Genomic DNA, 18,139 nt, shown 5'->3' with positions numbered 1-18,139 from the left:
AATTATTGTAAAGGCAAAGGCAATTCAATATAATTGATAAAAGGAAAATGTACTTAGTAAGGGATTGCTTGACTGTAAGTAAAGTAAATACTTGAATTTTAGTACAAATAGAAATTTTCAGTTCTACCATTGAGAATGATTTCCTAGCAATTAAGAATAAGAAAATCTAAATACCTAGAGATTAAGAATATCTGGGAAAATATTCAGTGTCAAGAAAAATGCGAAGAATTTGTGAGGTTGGGTTATAATCAAATACATTCACAAGATCAGTTGTCTGGTGAAACTGAAGAGTACCTATAATTCAGATTCATCAAGTTACCACCAAGCATACTAAAACGAGATACTTAGGGAAGTTTTTGTTAATGCTGCTTTCCAGCCATATATGAATAGGCAACAAATGAGTAACACTTTGGCATAAAAATGTCGCCTTTGAAATTTTAAGTTAGTCTTCAAACATAAATTAACATGGAGCCCAACATGCCAATAAATAGCTTCCACAAAATATACCAGGTTCATATTATAATGCATATATGACCCAAACCAAACTATATGTTTTCATTTTTTTATAAAAATATGAAGGGGTTTGTAAATGTAACTAATTCTTTTAGTAAACTAAAGATTTTTTCCCGAATTTGTGTGTGTGTGTACCCAATTTTCTCAGGCTTCACATCAGCTTAGAGGTGTGGAGTCACATTAAGCGTAATCCAAATTCCACTGGCTCTTGTAACTACTGCTATTGTAGGACCTCAGCAAATGTGCCCCTGAAATATTCCCAAGAGTCCCCAAGAGTATCACAAATGCTCACACACAAAGGCCTCTTTCACCAGGAATGAGATACTTAGGAGAGTTTTGGTTGATGCTGCATTCCAGCCATATTTGATGAAGAAGCAAATGAGTAACACTTTGGCATAAAAATTCTATGCCCGTCAGGAATTAAATGGGCATCTCTTACTGTTCTAAGTGCTGTAGTCTCTTTCCCTACCCATTCTGGGCAATATACTGGATAGTATACCATGGTAGTATAGAACATAGTGAAGCACGAGAGCATGCTTTTCTCCCTTTCGTATTTCTTTGTTAGAGGTTCTAAAACAGGTCTGCTTATCTCTCTCGTGCAGAATCTTTAGTGAAACAGTTCTTGCAGTTTTTTTTTTCATCAGTCCCATGAAGGATGCTCAATAACCAGAGTCACCCTTTCAGTCTAAGAACTCTTCAGTGTCACATTGGTGTGCCTAGTTTCCTCTTCCACATTCCTTTTTGTCTATTTACTTTTAGCATACATTTCTTCTTAGAATTTTCCTCAGCAACTCCCTCCACCCTAATCTCAGCCCATACACTTTGTTGCCTTCATCTCACTAATGTGCTAGACTTGCAAACAGCTGATAGAACTTAAGTTCTTTCCCAAGAGGCTCCTCAGCCACCACGGAGAAGAGGTTCTAGAGGGTCACGTGCCAGCCTGACAACCTAGCTCCTGTTTAATATTTTGTTGGTTGTTTGTATTAGGGTCTTTTTTTTTTTTTTCCTTAAAAAGATTTTAATGGCATTAGCTTGTGTGAGGGACCCAGAAATTTGGGGATATAACTCCAGATGCATGTTTATCATGACTCTGTGAGTTTGTAAAACTATCACACTTTCAAGGATCATGAGGCATGGGCATCAGGCATTTATTCTGAGCAACAAGCTCTGCTTAGTGGAGTGACAGTGTGAACCTGGGTATGTTGGAATAGGAAGCTATTTTGCCTTTTCCTGTCTTTTCTCCAAACATTGGGGGCTATAAGAATGCTTTGAGTCTTAGGAAGGGATTTGAAATATAGGTTGTGAGAAACTTTGTTTCAGTCATCTGGAACTTAAGGTTCAAATCAAAGAGCCTTGTTCTTCTTATAGGGCCTTTTGAGCCCTGCCATCCAAACAGGTCTTGTCTCTTGGGTTTACCTAACCAGCCCAGAAATGTCTGAATCCCACCTAGACTCAAGCTGGCATCCCCACCCTACAAGCTATGCTGCTGTAGACTTTGAAGCAGTGTGGGATGATGTGTCGGCTTGGTAAGTAAGGTCATTATATATATATAATTTATATAAAATTTCAATAGTTTATGGATGGAGAATTATATAGTGTTAATGCAAATTAATATTTCTAGATATGTTATATTTCAATTATAGTTTTGCCTCTTTCTTGGTCTCTATTTTATCATTCTTACTTCCTCATCTTCTACCACAGTGGAGCTACCAATGACTTACTGGGTTAACCTTTATAAAAATAGTAAGTCACCAAGGGAGAAGCTCTTCATAAAGTAAGAACGTTGTTTTGCGAATTGTGGCTTGAATAATAGAATGGGCTTTAAGCTCACAGTGTTTGAGATTCTCATGTTGTAGGATCAAATCAAAATATTCCTTCTAGAACAAAGGTACTCTTGGTGGAGCCTAAGGAAAAACCTGCCTCGTAGTCTCTGATGTTATAAAAGAATCGCCCAAAATATGATCTCCATCAAATGTAAAGTTAGAGCCTGGAATCACACTTTTCCTTTCCTTTTTTTTTTCTCTCCTTTAGCAACCCTGAAGAGTTTTCACCAAATTGCAAACTGGAGTCAGATAATAATGTTTGTTTCTGAGCTTTCAGAGGAAGCTGTTTATTTTAGTAGGCAATTTTCATGTGTGATGAAGTGAAATGTTGAGAAGGCAGCCTCTCATCAGTGGACAAACAATGCCTAAGAATTTAGCTAATGGCCCCCCTTCAGTGCAGAGAATAGATGGCAACAATTGTACTTGCAGACTAGACCTGAAGCTACTTGTTTGGCTGCTAGGTGTTAATGCAAATTTGTTCTTCAGCTCATTCAACCCTGGGGCTCCCATCCTTTGATTTAATTAAATGTAATTGGTTACATTGCTCCTCCCAGGCCCCTGAGGTGTTTTTGTTTATTGCTTACTCTTTGCAATAAAGCTTCAATTCACGGCACAAAATGCTGGATAAATAATTTTTTTTCCTATGTTGGATTTGCAGGGAGATTATTTCGTTCAAATAGTTTAGCTTTACAGTTAAAAGTAAATGACTAGTGAAATAAACTCATTGGGTGGCAAATGTAGCATATCCAGAAGCAAGGAATTAAGTAGGATAAATTACATGAGATTAGGAAAAGTTATGAAGTTGTAATGTTAAATTAGTAAAGATTTGCAAGAGTACATGAGATATCAATGCTGTAAATAAATAAGGTTTTTATAAGTAAGATTATCATTGTTCTAGCACATTATTATTAAGTTACTTTAAAATGCCAGCTATGAAATAGTCTGTAAATTCATTTTTTAATCATGCAGAATTCTCTTATAAATATGTAAGTAGCATTGTTGGGGACAAAAGCAAGAATAATATTGACTTAAATTAGGTCAGCACAATTAACCTATTCCTTTTTAATGAAAGATTTTTTTCCTTCTGCACAAGTTTTGTTTTTAACCCGCAGATATTGTAAATAACATTTTTTTATAAAGTGATATTTTTTCTCTTTCAAGTTTCATTTTAATTTGACAAGTGGGATAAATTATCTTTGTATTAACTTCTGAAGAAGAGCTCAGAAATTTAAGAAAATTAGAAAAATACCATTAGCACTTCCGAATTCAATTTTAAGTACCAAACTGTATAAATGACTTTTCCCTTTTTTGTCCTTGTCAGATAAAATGGCCTGCCAGAAACTGGTATTTATTATAGCATTGCCTTGTAATCACTTTCTTTCTTCCTTCTTTTCCTGGCCTTTACTTTTCCCTTTTTTACAGCGGAGGTATAGGATACTGCACCAATTTCATTTTCATTAATGCAAAAGGCTTTCTAAATCTTGCTGTGTCACAGGCCTAGCTCATATCTCTTCTGGCGGAAAAAATGAAAAATCCATGATAAGAACACAGGTATTTTCAGTGCAATATAAAGCTTCAATTCCTCACAATAGGATTGTTTTGCAGGAGTTTTATTTTTCTAGGCTTCTCTCATATTCTATTGCTGAGGAACTGGGGTTTTATGTTTATCACGTTGTGCTATCAGAAAGTTAGGCCTTTCTTCTGGTGGATGCCCTTGATGAAAACCAAGTGGTAATTATAATAGAATATGGGAAAACACTCCCCTTGGGAGGTAGAGAACTAGACTGAGATGTCAGTTCAAAGGTAAGTGTTTCAGGGAAGAAATGGAGTACCATATTAACATCTTGGAAATGAGCTGTCAAGGAGGCTGTGCTTCACCTTCATAGAGAGTTTTAGCCTCCATCAGTTCAGGGGTAGGCAGAAAACCCAAGTGTAGTCCTAATCCAAAAACACTGGATAGAAAGTTCAGGTTTTGTCAGCTGGGTTCAGGGTGATTTGACTTCTTGCCTGTTTGTATGAAGGAGTCAAAGTTTAGCTATTGACCCTCATGCTGGCAAATAAGAATGTTTAACATATGATAATGTGCTGGATACTGAGGGTTTCTTTTGTAAATGGAAATGTAATGTCATACACAGAAGGGAGGGAAATATTCCAGTGGTTTTTTAGATAAAACCAGATTCTCTTCTCTCATACTTGAGTAATTTCCTCCCTGTGCACTGGTAATAATAAGCCCATTGCCAGTCCCCTGACTGTGACTCTCCTGAATCCACAGCTTTGATTGGAAACTCTCAACCCCTGACTGGTCTCGGGAGCCCTGATTACGGAGGCACCCCACACACTTCCCTCATAAACATTTGGCAGATCAGGAAGTGCTGAAAAGCGATGCCCCTGGCTCTCAGAAGAGGGTACTGGTGGGAGAAGAAATAGAACATTTTCCCTCTTGCAGCTGTCAGAGAGTGATTATGTCAAATGGGTTTTCAAGGAGCCACAAAGTAATTACAGGGTAACTTCTTGACATTATTTTCCAATGTTTGACTCAGCAGATGATGATGATTAATTGATGTGTATTATTTTATGGCTCTGTGAAACTTTGTTTGATACTTTAGATAGAGGTCAGACTAAGTCTTTTTAAGTACTTTGGAGTAGATTTAAAAAATTTTAAGTTATCAATATTTCATTCAAAAGTATTATTTTCCTATAAATTTAAGGGAAATATCTTAGAATCAGATATCTTGCTATAATAGGACTCTGCCATGTCTTTTACATATTGAATTCATTCATTTGTGTAGTGGTATCTGTGTGCTGTAAATGTGTGTGTTTTGTAAATAAATGAAGTAAGTGAGCTATTTATATTTAGATTAATATAGTAAATGGGCCTTCAATTTTAACATGTTAACTCCCTATTATAGACTCAAATGATTTCCTAAACTAACTGGCCTTCTGGTGGCTAATAGAGACAACGTTTGGGCTGCCTTTTTCAGGTAGATTTTTAAAAAAATCAAAACGTGCTATCAAAGTCGTATTTTACTCTTATATTCCGATATTATTGTGGATTTCTGGGGCTAGTGTGAGAGTTAAATGAGTTAAACCACGAAAAGTAAAAGTAATAACTGGCACATGGTAAATGTTCAGTAAATGTGAGCTATATTGAAATATGACATAGTAATCATTAAACTTCAAAAAGGTATTTCCTTGTATACTCTCTCACTAACGTGGTCTAATTAGCAGAAAAGAATCTGACACCCTTCTCATTTTCTTCTGTAGTTATGTTCAAGCTGGTCTATCTGTTGGTTTATATCTTTTTATTAATTTTAGTTCAATTTAAAATAGTAGGGAATATTTAAATATGGTGGACTTGAAATGTATTTATATTTACATGTCCTTTTGCTGGGCATATCTTATTGATGAATGTCTGTATTAAATGATTTCAAGCAAGTAATTGATTCAGGTAGGCCAAGATTTGGACATTCAAAACTGATATATAGAAACATATTGTAAATTAAGACATCAATTAAAATAATAAGTAATAAATATAATGATACTTTAATTATTTTGTTTAAATATATTTTTTCAAATCAAAGTTGTCAATGATGAGAGAAGTGTTTAGTGATCTTAGATGTTCATAAGCTTGTATATAAAAGATGTTTCATAGCCAGAATGTTTCTTATGAGAAAAATGGAAGTGCTTGATATTCTGAGAATTTGCTTTATATTCAGCCTAGATAAAAAAATATTCTTTTAAATTTCATTTTTGCTTTTATGCCATAGAAAATAATTTCAATTTGCTGACCTTAAACTGTTCACTGAAAAATAACTACTGTACATACGAATGTCATACGAATGACCAGGTTATTGCGTAAATGCCAAGATTTGATTAATTTTTGGAAATATGCTTGAATACAGTTACATAAATAAGTACTTTTGAGTTGATTTTTAAAGTTTTAAAGTATCAACATTTCATTCGAAAGTATTATTGTCCTGTAAGTTTGAGGGAAATATCTTAGAATCATATCTTGCTACAATAGGACTACCACATCTTTTTACATATTGAATTCATTCATTTGTGTGGTGGAGTCTGTGTGCTATGCATGTGTGTGTTTTATAAATAAATGAAGTAGGTGAGCTATTTATCGGCCATGTTGCTTCTGCCTGCCAACTGGATATGTCATCAACATTCCAGGTACAAAAGATGTTTAACCAGTTCAACTGAATAGTCTCCCTTTGTCTCCACATGTGTTTCACAAAGAAAAGATGTTGCTCTCATGGTAACAGAAGGATGGCAGTCTAGGGTTTGCAGTGCCATCTTTATTATGTGTATGATGAATGCAAAGAAACCAAGTATTCAACTGTGGGCTGTATGGGTTTTTTTTTTTTTTTTTTGGTGCTGGTGGTGGTCTTTCTCCATTGATAGGATATTTTAGACTTAAACTCCATCTGTTTATAGGAAGCACAGGGAGTACACCCTTCTGCTGAATTTATTATGTGTATTGCAAATAACAGATGGCTCAGCAATAGGTTTACCCTTCTGTAGGAATTTGTTGTTTCTAAAAGTAACAAACCTTTGTCTTTCACTATTAACACATCTTACAACATCTGATCTACATCTCTCATTCACTGAGTAAACCTTGCCTGGTTGCTTTGAATCATCAGTTTCCTTGCTCAAGTCCCACCTTTGACATTTTTTATTTTCTACCAGAATTATTATCAGGAAACATTATGTGCCCAGGACTTTCCCAAATTCTATGGTTATATATATATTTACTCTCTCTCTATGATTGCAATTATAGCAAATTGACATGGACTACTTATAAAAAAGATTGATACCCAGGCAACTCTGTATTATTGTGTATATAACTCACCTTACAGTATTTCCTTTATTTAAATATTCTACAGCTCTCGTGTTTCCTTGATTTTTTTTTTTTCCTTGTGAAGCATGCTGTTAGGTCTTAAGCGAGCCCTGCTTCCTTTTCTTTTTGGAAACTTATTTAAATATATTGTTTTTATTTAAGATTATGAATAGATACAAAATAATATTTATAACATATGTAAGGTATAAAGATGAACAGAACAATGTATGTCCATGAATACACTACACTGAGTGAGTGAAATAGCCAAGGCAGTAAGAAAGGGGTATATGTATGGATATTGAGGGGTAAATGGGAAATGGGTCCAACTGGGTAGGGACCAGAAAACTCTTTCATGGAATTGAACACTAGTATGACACCCAGCTAGTAAAGTTGCCATAGGAAACATCCCTTTTCTTTAAACAAAGTTTTTGGCCATGGCAGCTGGGCAGCACGCTGTCAACTACATGTGATGACTAGCTGACCAACATTTCAAATACTAAATAAAATGCAAGCACTTTCCAAAACATTCCATGTACCTACATGAGTGTTCAGTAAATGCTATTTGTTATTTTGATGGTGATATATATGATAATTTTAATCCCTGTGTTCTCTAGCTGTTGATTCTATTAACTTTTTATAGACATTTTAATGTATATATCCTTGTTTATACCCTTATATCCTTGTTTCTTCTATCACTCTTATCCTTACATTTCTCAAATTTTTAAAGCAAAAAATATCATGGTTTAATTCATCTGTTTGATGTATTTATATTTATTTCAAGCTTGTCTAGAGGTATCCAAAATTCTTACTTTTCTAGCCTCTATATTCTTAGTCCTATAAACATTGATACGTGAATCTGAATTCAACTTATTTTTTAAATTTAAAGTTTTATGTTTAATAAAGTAAAGGAAAATTTTCATTCAGGTTTTTTAAAATTCAGTTTTTTTTAACCTGTCTTTCTTTGTCTAGTATTTACTGAATGTAAATGCAAATTATTAAAATTAAGCTTCTGTATAAAAATACTTAACCTAATTCAAAATAATCTCAATTTTTGTAGTCTTGCTTGATTTAAATGAAATTTGAATTTTTAAAAAAATAAAGGAATGTATGGATATTCACAAGCCTATAGATTTCATCACCTCTCTCTCCCATTCTCTTACTGTTCCCTGCATATGTCATCCATCTTCTTAGGTGACAGGAACTGTGAACTATTACTTGCCCTGTGGGGCTTTATCCTATGTCTCCTAGCAGAGTTAGTGGCTGGCTTCTCTTTGTGCCCAGAGCTCTCTGTTTGCAACACTTGTCCTTTTATATTGTAATTATCTGCTTACCTACAATCTCCTCAGCAGACAGGGGGTGACCTTGTCGTATTCATTTTGCCTCCCCAAGCTCAATAAACACAAGTTTGTTGAATGAGTGAAGTAATCTGCATATGTGTGTGTGTGTGTGTGTGTGAGAGAGAGAGAGAGAGAACAGAAGAGACATCAGAATCCAGCTGCTGTTAATTCTCCTTTAATGATTTGATGAAATTCAGCTATTTTGTGAAAGCTCTCCTCCCCTTTTTAGATAAAAGTTGCTAATAGGTTTCCAACAAAAATGGCAGGAACCTAGACTGCAAACTTACTATTTATGTTTACATATATTAAACAAAGACTCCAAATGAAAAAAATTGAACAGAATGTTAATCACAATTTGAGGTTAAATCAATTAGAAAACATAAGTAAGTTTGTTGTCATTTCCAACTTCACATAATGGCATCAAGTTGTCTCTGGGGCATGCATGTTTTAGAATATGAGCATCGTTAGGGTCTTATGAACAACTATACACCATCATGAATTTACATATATAAATACTACTAATTAACATTTGTTTATTATTTTGCATTTCACTGTTATTTACTAACAGATTTCAAGACAATAGGCAATTTTGTAACCTCAGTTTTATAAAAACCACTAGTATTTTTGGTCCCTAGCAACCATTTAGTATGTAAATTAGGTATTCTCAGGCTTAATGTACTTCATTTTTATAAAACAAATACATCATTAATCTGATTAAGTTCTTGGATGGGAGTGTTGTCCTCAGATCATTGTGGATCATTTATTGTTGGGCATGCTTCCAAAAAAAATTCAAGCATGGCACTTACAGTCTAGGTTTAGGAGAATTGTTGAAACCTCCTAAATGATATTTTCCAGAAGAATAGAAAGGCGCTGCTTACTTACAATTGCAAGAATTACCTAAAACTTAATGATGTGTTCTTATCCTTAATTGCAACTCAGTTTGATGATGATTCAGTGCCAGAAACTATGCCATATTTTGCTTTGGTGGTATAAAATGTATAACGAAAACAAGATGATCCAAGTGAATCAAAAATAGATTCCGGCTTTCCTGTAGTGACTTAATGATTATTTGTCTGATTTCAGAAGTTGCTTGATCGGCATGGTTATTATTCCGTATGTCTTCCTTTAGCTTTTAGTTAAATTTACTACTTAAGAACTGAGAATGTTTAATATTAAGGTTAAGGAAAGTTCATGATGTTTTAATTCATATATCAGAAAGAACTGTTAAGAAAATTTAACAAGAATTCTGCCTCCTTAGTTTCATTTACAAAGTTGTATATGTATTCTCTGTTTGGAGGTAGTCTTTGTCTAGTGAAACACAATTATAACTTTCATTTATTGAATTTCTACCATATTACCTCATTCATTTTCCTAGAAATCCTGTGAAGTTACTATGTTTATTCCCATTTTACAGATGATTAAACAACGGCACAGAAAGGTTAAATTAGTGCCCAAAGGCATACAGATAGCATGTGATTAATTGAGTATTCAACTATATTCTCATTCCAGAACCTCTACCTCCTCAGGGGAGAGAAAGAAAGAACATAATTTACAAGGCCCATCACCTAGTGGCTGCGATCACTTTGGACAGGGATTGGAAAACTTTTTCTGTAAAGGGTCAGATAGTAAATATTTTAGGCGTTAAGGACCATATATTTATGGTCTTTATCACATATTTTTTATTTTTTTTACAAACCTTTACAAATATAAAAACCATTCTTAGCTCAGGGTCCTTATAAAAACAGATTGAGGTTTACAGCCATGCCACCCTGAACAAGCCTGATTCCGTTTAATCTCGGAAACTAAGCAGGATTGGGCCTGGTTAGTACTTGGATGGGAGACCACCTGTGAAGACCAGGTGCTGTAGGCGTAAAAAATAGAATTTAAAAAAAAGAAAGAAAAGCAGATTGAGGACCAAATTTGTCAAAAGTCCTTAGTTTGCCAATCTCTAATTTAAGACAGTATCAATAAGCCCTATATATTTTTTTTCAGGACTATGTAATTATAGTCAACAATAATATAATACATATCTATAATAATGACTTTTAAACATCAATAAAATGGAAAAATTATGTTCTGTATACACTATTTAAGAAGGCATGAAAACATGACGTCTTAGATTTTCATCAAAGAAATCAAAATAAAGTTTTAGTATTTATAGTGATATTTTAGATAGCTGGAAGATTCAACTTCTTGAAACTATTTATTTTATAACAGCATAAATGAAAGATTATATTACAAGTGAATTTGACAGTTCCAGAATTTATAACATACCATTTAAGTTTTATCCTTGAGTGTTTAATTTTATTTTAAAAGTCTTACCTCCTTGATATTTGAGTTCTTACTATTCTGTCCGACTTTTTTGATATTGCAGACTACTGGTTCCCTTTTTTCACGGCATACATTTTATTCAGGAATACTAAAGAATAACTGAGAAAATGGTTCTTTACTCTTCTCAAGAAAAGTATTCTGTAACTGTAGGTGCCAAATTTCTAAGATTTTTGTTGATAGATTAATGTTTTCTGAGATGTGAATATTTCTTTCCCTAACTCCTTTATTTACATTCTAGTTTCAACTGGCTTAAGGGCCTCAGACTCTAGTCCCCTTCCTAAAGAGGCCTCAAGCAGGATCACTGGGGATCAGTTGTCCTCCGGAGTGGTGGGAGACCTGGGCTGTCAAACCTGTAGCTGGAAACTTGTTTTTATTCAACTCCCTTGTGTCCATGTTTTACTTCAAGCCATTAGTAATGTTCCCTTTGAAAAATTCAGTGCTGTTTTGGTCACACTAACAAGGTAAAGAGATATTGTGTCTTTTACCAGACTTGGTCACGTATGCCTAGGGGGCAAGTGTGCTGCTGAGCAAGGAACCCCAGTGAGCTTCTAGTCCTTCCTTCCTGGAGGGCAGCCTTCTCAAAGCTTTTCTCTTAGCTTTCAGATGGCAGCAAGGACAAAATTGGTTTCACGGATCCTTATAAATGACGTTACAAAATACCAAAAAAAAGGTAAATATTATTATTTGTAATATCAAATTATAGAGACAGCATTTTGAGTCATTATTTAAGGTCATGTGGGTGGTGTTTTGTTCATATATGCCCACCCTTTTAAAAAAAAGTAGTATGCAGTGGACCAAACACATAGTCCTGCAATAGTGGGGATATTGAAAGGTTTGATGTCTAAACTAAACTGTCACTAAACTAAACTGCCACAGTCTGATATACAGGCAGTTTTCAAATGGCATTTACTAAACACTTATTATGTACTAAGTTTCTTTCGAAATGCTTTAGATTCATAATCTCATTTAGTCTTCAAAATAACTTTCAGAGGAAACTGAGGTTTAGAGAGGTTGAGTAACTTGTTCTCAAAACAAGTAGTAAGTTACAGAGAATTTGAACATAGACAATATGTTCAAACCCATCCTCTTAAATGAAAACATAAATTTTTTATGCTTTAAAAAATGTATTATCTTTCAGTATGACAGTCTTCATTTGAACAGAATAGAACTGAAAAGAAGACATTGTAGCTACGAATGGAGGCTGTAAAAACCCGAAACTCTGTCTGGGTAATTCTATGAGCAATCTTAGGAATAAACAAAACAAAATGTAATAAAAGCTTCTGAGTTTAAATTAGCTTCTCAACTAGAGTTAGATTAGAATTAATTATATGTGTTATAATGTGACTGCTTTTAGTTCATACATGATGCTTCTTGTTTGTTCATATGAAAACTAATGTTTTAGAAAATTTTAGTAAGGTTAAGATAGTGAAAGATAAATTAATTCAGCAAATATTTGTCGAGTGCACATTGTATGCTAGAATCTGTGTGTCAAATATGACATGGCACTCTTTGAGTAATTTATGGTCTAATGAGAGAGATAGGTAGAGAAAGACAAGAGTCGATTTTAGTATTTTGGGAGTATCCAATGAGTGTGGTTTGGACGAAACCAGAGAAGGCTTTTCAGAAGCAGCGACTCCACACTGGTACCCAAGGTATGAGAGAAGGTGTGCCCCTGTCAGAGGCAACAGCACACGCCAAGGCACACAAGTGAAGAAGGAAGGCTTAGTGAGTTGCCACAATTCACTACGTAGGGAGAGCCTTTAGGGGGAAGAAATGAGGTGAGGCTAGAGAAGTCAGAAGGCCCAGATTGTGAAAGGCCTTTTGTACCCAGTGCCAAATAGAGTGAACTTGATCTGGAAAGCAGTGGGGAGCTAATGAAGGTGACACACACAAATCTGTGCTTTAGAAACATTTTCCCTTTGGTCGTAGCATGAAGATGGAATGGAGGAGAGCAAGCAAGGTGAACAATTAGGAGGCTGGGGATGTGGCCGTGGAAAGAGGTAAATATAAGTTATATAGTCCCTTACTATTGGTACTGATCATAACTGTAGAACTTTTGTTCTCTTATATATTTTTATCTCATTCATTTTGAATATCTTGGCATTATTTTTTTCACAGAATTCTTCTTTTACTTGAAATAGACAGAATTCTCCATTCATCTTTTAACTACACTGCTCTGTTCTCAAAATGGCCTGTTTTACATTAGCCTCACAACTTCCACCAATTCGATTTCCACGTCGCGAGGTAAATGTTAGCATTATATTTTCTGATTACCTGGCTAGCACTTCAGGCGTTCATCTACTAGATCATGTTATCCCCTTTGATATATTCCTTTGCTTCTGCTTCCTTAGCTTTTTCCCCCCCCACTTATTTGCTCCCTGTTTAATATCAGAACACTTTTCTTGTATCCTAATACATGTTTATATTCAAGTCTCTTTTTCTTTAAAAAATTTTATTTTTTCAATTACAGTTGACATTTAATATATTAGTTTCAGGTATACAGCATAGTGGTTAGACATTTATACAATTAACAAGACAATCCCTCCATGAGTCTAGTACCCACCTGGCACCATACATTCAAGTCTATTTTTCAGTCTGAAATTTCTGGATACTTTTGACTTGCTGGAAAATAAATACTTATTCTTTCTCTACAATATGTGTTTTCAGGATTAGAAAGTTCTTGACCTTTAAATTATGACTAATTATTTGCCTAAATCAGTGTTGTTGGGTAATAAGGTCCAGGCTAAAGCAGAATAGTGACTTAGAGGTCTTAATCCTCAGCCCGTGTCATCAGGCTTGCAAATAGAGAAGTCTTGAGAACTAAGACCCTGTCTTTGCTTTTCCCTATGGCATATGTCATCTTGTATATTCAATAAATATAAGATGATTTGCTGTATAGAAAAGGCCAGTTGTATGGTTAACCATCTCTTGTTTTGTTTTGTTTTTTCCTTTTTCTTTTAAATCAACATGGAGTGAATAATATAATACCTTTGTATACCTTTTAAGTGTGGTGAATTAATGTAGACATAATTCAGATTTGGGGACAGCCAAGTCTTCTGCCTTATAACTCTGTAGGTATATATTCTCCTTATATCAACTAGTTTTACTGTAGAAGGTAATTTGGAAGCTTTCAGCTACAAATCATTCTTGCCTTTTTATATCTATTTCATATTGAGCAACATTTTTCTGTGCATTTTGACATGGTAGCTTTTATACTTGAAATGATATAAAGGCAAGGAAAATATCCTCTTTATCTGGACTTTTAAGGCTTAAGCTCTGTTTTTCTTTTCTTTTTCTTTCAGCACCTGCTGTGTGCAACTATACACAGGATTGATGGGGAGCAAAAGAGTCAGCCCCATAGCACTTTAGAGGAAAGATGTTGGGGTGGCCTTCAAGTTGGCCTTTGAGAAGCAGGTAGCTCCCTTGCTGCTGAATGGATGTGCTGGTAGCAGCTTAGGAATAAAGGACATCAAGCAGAGTCTGGCTTGAGTATTCATCTTCACTTGAAGGACTTCAATTTAAGATAAGAAGGAACTGTGTAGATGAGGTGAATGAGGGAGAAGGTGTGTGCAACTCGGCTCTTCCAATTGCCTTATGAAAGCATCAGTGGCCCTAGCAGAGGGCAGATAAGAAGCCCAATAGCATCGGTCATAATTTACTATAGAGCTGTGTGTGTATGTATATGTATGTAAATATATGTTTGTTATATATATATATACACACACACATATATATGTGTGATATATATATATTTTATATATGGACCCTTGTGTCCATATATAAAATAAAATATATGTAACAAATGTATATGTATAGTTTATATTTGTTTATTTTTTGATTTGTCTGTTTATTTTTTTTTGATTTGCCTAGTGCCAAAGTTTTCATGATTATGGCGCTCCTGGAGTCTATTCACAGAAACTTGAAACCTATGATTTCTAGTGTCATCTCTTGCCTGTAAGCCATATTGGAATTCTCAACATTTCCTGAACAGGCTGAACTTTTTAATGGCAACTTGTGTTTCAATGTGATGTTACTTCTGCCTTGAGGATTCTCCTCTCAATTCTCTGACAGACTTTTATGAGTCTTTCTAGGTACAATTGAAAATGCTGCCTTCTTATTAGAGCCTATCCAAATTCCTTCAGGCTGGCGGTTCCTTCTCTTGTGCTCCCCACAGTACTTAGTTTATTCTTTTATTATAGCACCTGGAAGGTATTTTAATTATCACTCTATGTATGTGTCATCCCTCTGTCTGGTGAGCTTCTAGAGCAGGGGTTATTTTTATATCCTTAACATCTAGCACAGACCTAGACTTATAATAGGTTCTCAGTAAATGTTTGAATGACTGGAAGAATAAATGAATGAATAAAATACACCACCTCATGTTTGAAATGCTCTTGAGTTCTTCAAATCGCCTTTTCTTTTGTGCAGCTTTTCTTTATCTTCTCCCCTGCCACATGTTCTTCTGTCTTACCTGGTAGATTTAGAGCTTAGGAAATACATGTTTGAAGATTTAAAACATAGTGCCTTGAACTCCTTAGAGGAAAAGTCTATGAATAAATAATTAGACTCATTTCACATCAAAATCTAAAGTGTAAAGAAACGTTCGCTATCATTTGGTGCTTTATTCACTTGTATGGTAATCTAATGGCATATCCATTGTTATCTCTGAACTATACTGAAATATTTTACCCTTGGGGCTTTTCATCTGACAAAAGGAGGCCTTTTGAAAATGAAAAAGCATAGTTCCTGTTCTTGGTATGCTAAGGGGCAATTTATTAGTTTTGTAACGCATGGGTTAATGTTGCCATGTTTTATTTTGGACATTACTTGAAAAAATTGCTATTAATCTCACTGCAGCATGTATGTATATAACTCCTGTCATCTTTGGGGTATGTAAATCAGGAATGTTGCTGAAGAACTACTTAGCATTTTCTTGGGGGTGAAGTGCTTAGTTTTAGAATTTAATTGTAGGTTTTACATTTAAGCTGTTCAGTACTACTTTTATAAAGGTTCTATAAATTTCTTGCTTTGTAGTTTAACAGGTTTAGTCACCACAGTTGAAAGGCATCATCCTCATAATGAAGCCAGAAAAGAATAAAGGTTGATCATGCAGGGCTGGCTGGCTGTGACATTGAACAATAGAGCTTGACTTCTTCATGTCTGTTAAATTAGACTGTGGGGTGTGCTTATCTTGCTGCAATGATATTGAATTATAACAAGAAAATGTTATGTTGTGCAGCTCTGCGAAGGGGGTGTGCATCTATTCTCACTTCATGTGTATGGGAGAAGCTTTAAAATACTGTTGAAACTGCCTCATGAGCTTAAAGTCTAATGGCACAGACTGGGCATAATACTGAAAATAAAGAAAGAAAAAAGTGCACAGGCTTTTAAGTATCCTGTAAAGTTTTATCCATTGCAGTCTTCCTTTAAAGGGCTGAAGGCAGCTGGAAAAATTCAATTTTGAAGAGGTTTTTGAAGGAGATAAATTATATCTCACCTGAGGGGAAAGTAAGAGGATATTATGTTACATAGGTGACAGATTTATTCTAAACTTTTCTACGTTTGTGCTTGACACAGTTCAACTCATTTCTCTAAATATTAATAGAATACCTACTATGTTCCCAACACTGTGTTGGATACCATAGGAGATTTTAAAAAAGTGTGTGATTCTGTCATGCCCTGATGAATTTAGTGTCTTTTTCGAGGAGACGAAAATTAAATCCATGAAATAACTTCTTAGAATCGTTGGATGTATGAATGACAGTATTATAAGCTGTCAAGATCATTTAAAATTTTGATTCTGTTATTATATGTATCATTCCCAGATGTGTCACATGAGCATAAATGATAGGCATCCCTTTTATGTCTCAAGTTACTGCTAAAAATATTGAAAAGTCAAGGCCAAGGTTAGAGTTAAGAAAGAGCCTCTGTCACTTCCCACACTTGTTCTTAGCACGTTTGTTGCTTACTCTTAAACTCTGTATTATTTTCTAAACATGTGTAAACCACCTAGTTAATAATTGGTTGTGGAATTTTATCATGGATATTAAGCTACTGTTAAAGTTTTATATGTATAAATATGCTATATATATAAACATATATATCTTCATTTCTCTTTTCCAAAAAATCAAGGCAGTGTTTTCATATTCCTGTTTCCTTCTTTTCTCTCATTTGTCATGATTCCTCACTGTGATTACTGACAGGGGATTACAGATACAAGTTTTAAGCTTAGTTACCATGGTGGAATACAGATTGCCCTGCCTGTAAATTCAAATCCTCTTAAAGCAGCTGCTAGATTTTCTAGTATTTTCTTACTTCTTATAGCCTGCATTTTCTTCTTTATGTTGTTTACCTTTCTATTCTTTTCTGAAGACCATGTTTCTTCATGGAGAAGACTGAATTGAAGTAGAAGGTGAGTAGCTGCACAGCTGATATGTGTTTCCTCTTCCTTCTTCCTTAAGAATCAGAACTCAGGTTTCGTGTCAAGCAAAAATACTCTGGACTCCCTTGCAGCTGTGGGTGGCCTCGTGATTCATTCTGGCCAATGAGATGTAACGGGAGGTTGCTGGGTGGAATGTGTTAGTTAGCTGATACTGCATAACGAATTACCCCCAAACTCAAGTGGCTTAAAACAACAATAAACATTTATTATTTCACACAATTTTGAAGATCAGTAATTCAAACGAGCTGAATGATGTGATTTTGGCTCAGTGTTTCTCCTGAGATTGTAGTCAAGATGTCAGGTGGGCCTGCAGTCATCTCTGAAAGTTAGACTTAAAGGCTCTTTTAACCACTGTGTTTTATTACCTCTCCTCTAATAATGATGATGATAATGATGATGAAGATGATGAAGGTAAAGATGATGATGATGATAATAATAATAATAGTAATATCTGTCCCAAGAAGATAAAGCTAATATTATACAGCACAGTTATAGGCCAAGTGCTACTATGAACTTAAAGATGTTGATTAGAATTAAGTCCATGTTAATAGTCCCATTCACTGACTTCTTTACTTTTTGAAGTGTTAGGATACTTTGAATTCTCTCTAACTGCTATAACTTGCTTTCATTTGTAGAACTTCTGTAATCTGTCTCAGAAAGACATCCTCGACCTCCATCTGGCCAAATAGCTATCACATACTCTCAAACTTTGACCTAAAACAAACAAAAGATAGTACAGGGCAATACAAAATTAAGTGTTAAATTTATTGTCATCAAGTGTAAAACCTTTCAAACAAAGGCCACATGTCAGGAATGAGAGAAATCAATAATGGCTAGAAGCACACAT

At 34.7% G+C, this 18,139-nt stretch overlaps 1 protein-coding gene, 1 long non-coding RNA gene and 1 pseudogene across 2 annotated transcripts in view; all 3 read left to right on the top strand.

Moving 5' to 3' along the window:
- CAMKMT (calmodulin-lysine N-methyltransferase) overlaps nt 1-18,139 on the top strand; it is a 339,386-nt gene that overhangs the window by 59,806 nt on the left and 261,441 nt on the right. The window lies entirely within an intron of this gene.
- LOC120622221 (uncharacterized) lies at nt 10,271-10,389 on the top strand (annotated as a pseudogene).
- On the top strand, nt 12,201-14,520 carry LOC120621702 (uncharacterized). The gene is made up of 3 exons (XR_005658250.1): nt 12,201-12,850; nt 12,969-13,094; nt 14,153-14,520. It is a non-coding gene; the product is annotated as an uncharacterized LOC120621702 (long non-coding RNA).

This window comes from Pteropus medius, unplaced genomic scaffold (genome assembly GCF_902729225.1).
Source record: "Pteropus medius unplaced genomic scaffold, Ma_sr-lr_union100, whole genome shotgun sequence".
NCBI classification, from domain to species: Eukaryota; Metazoa; Chordata; class Mammalia; order Chiroptera; family Pteropodidae; genus Pteropus; species Pteropus medius.
This window is presented reverse-complemented; position numbering and strand designations above follow the sequence as displayed.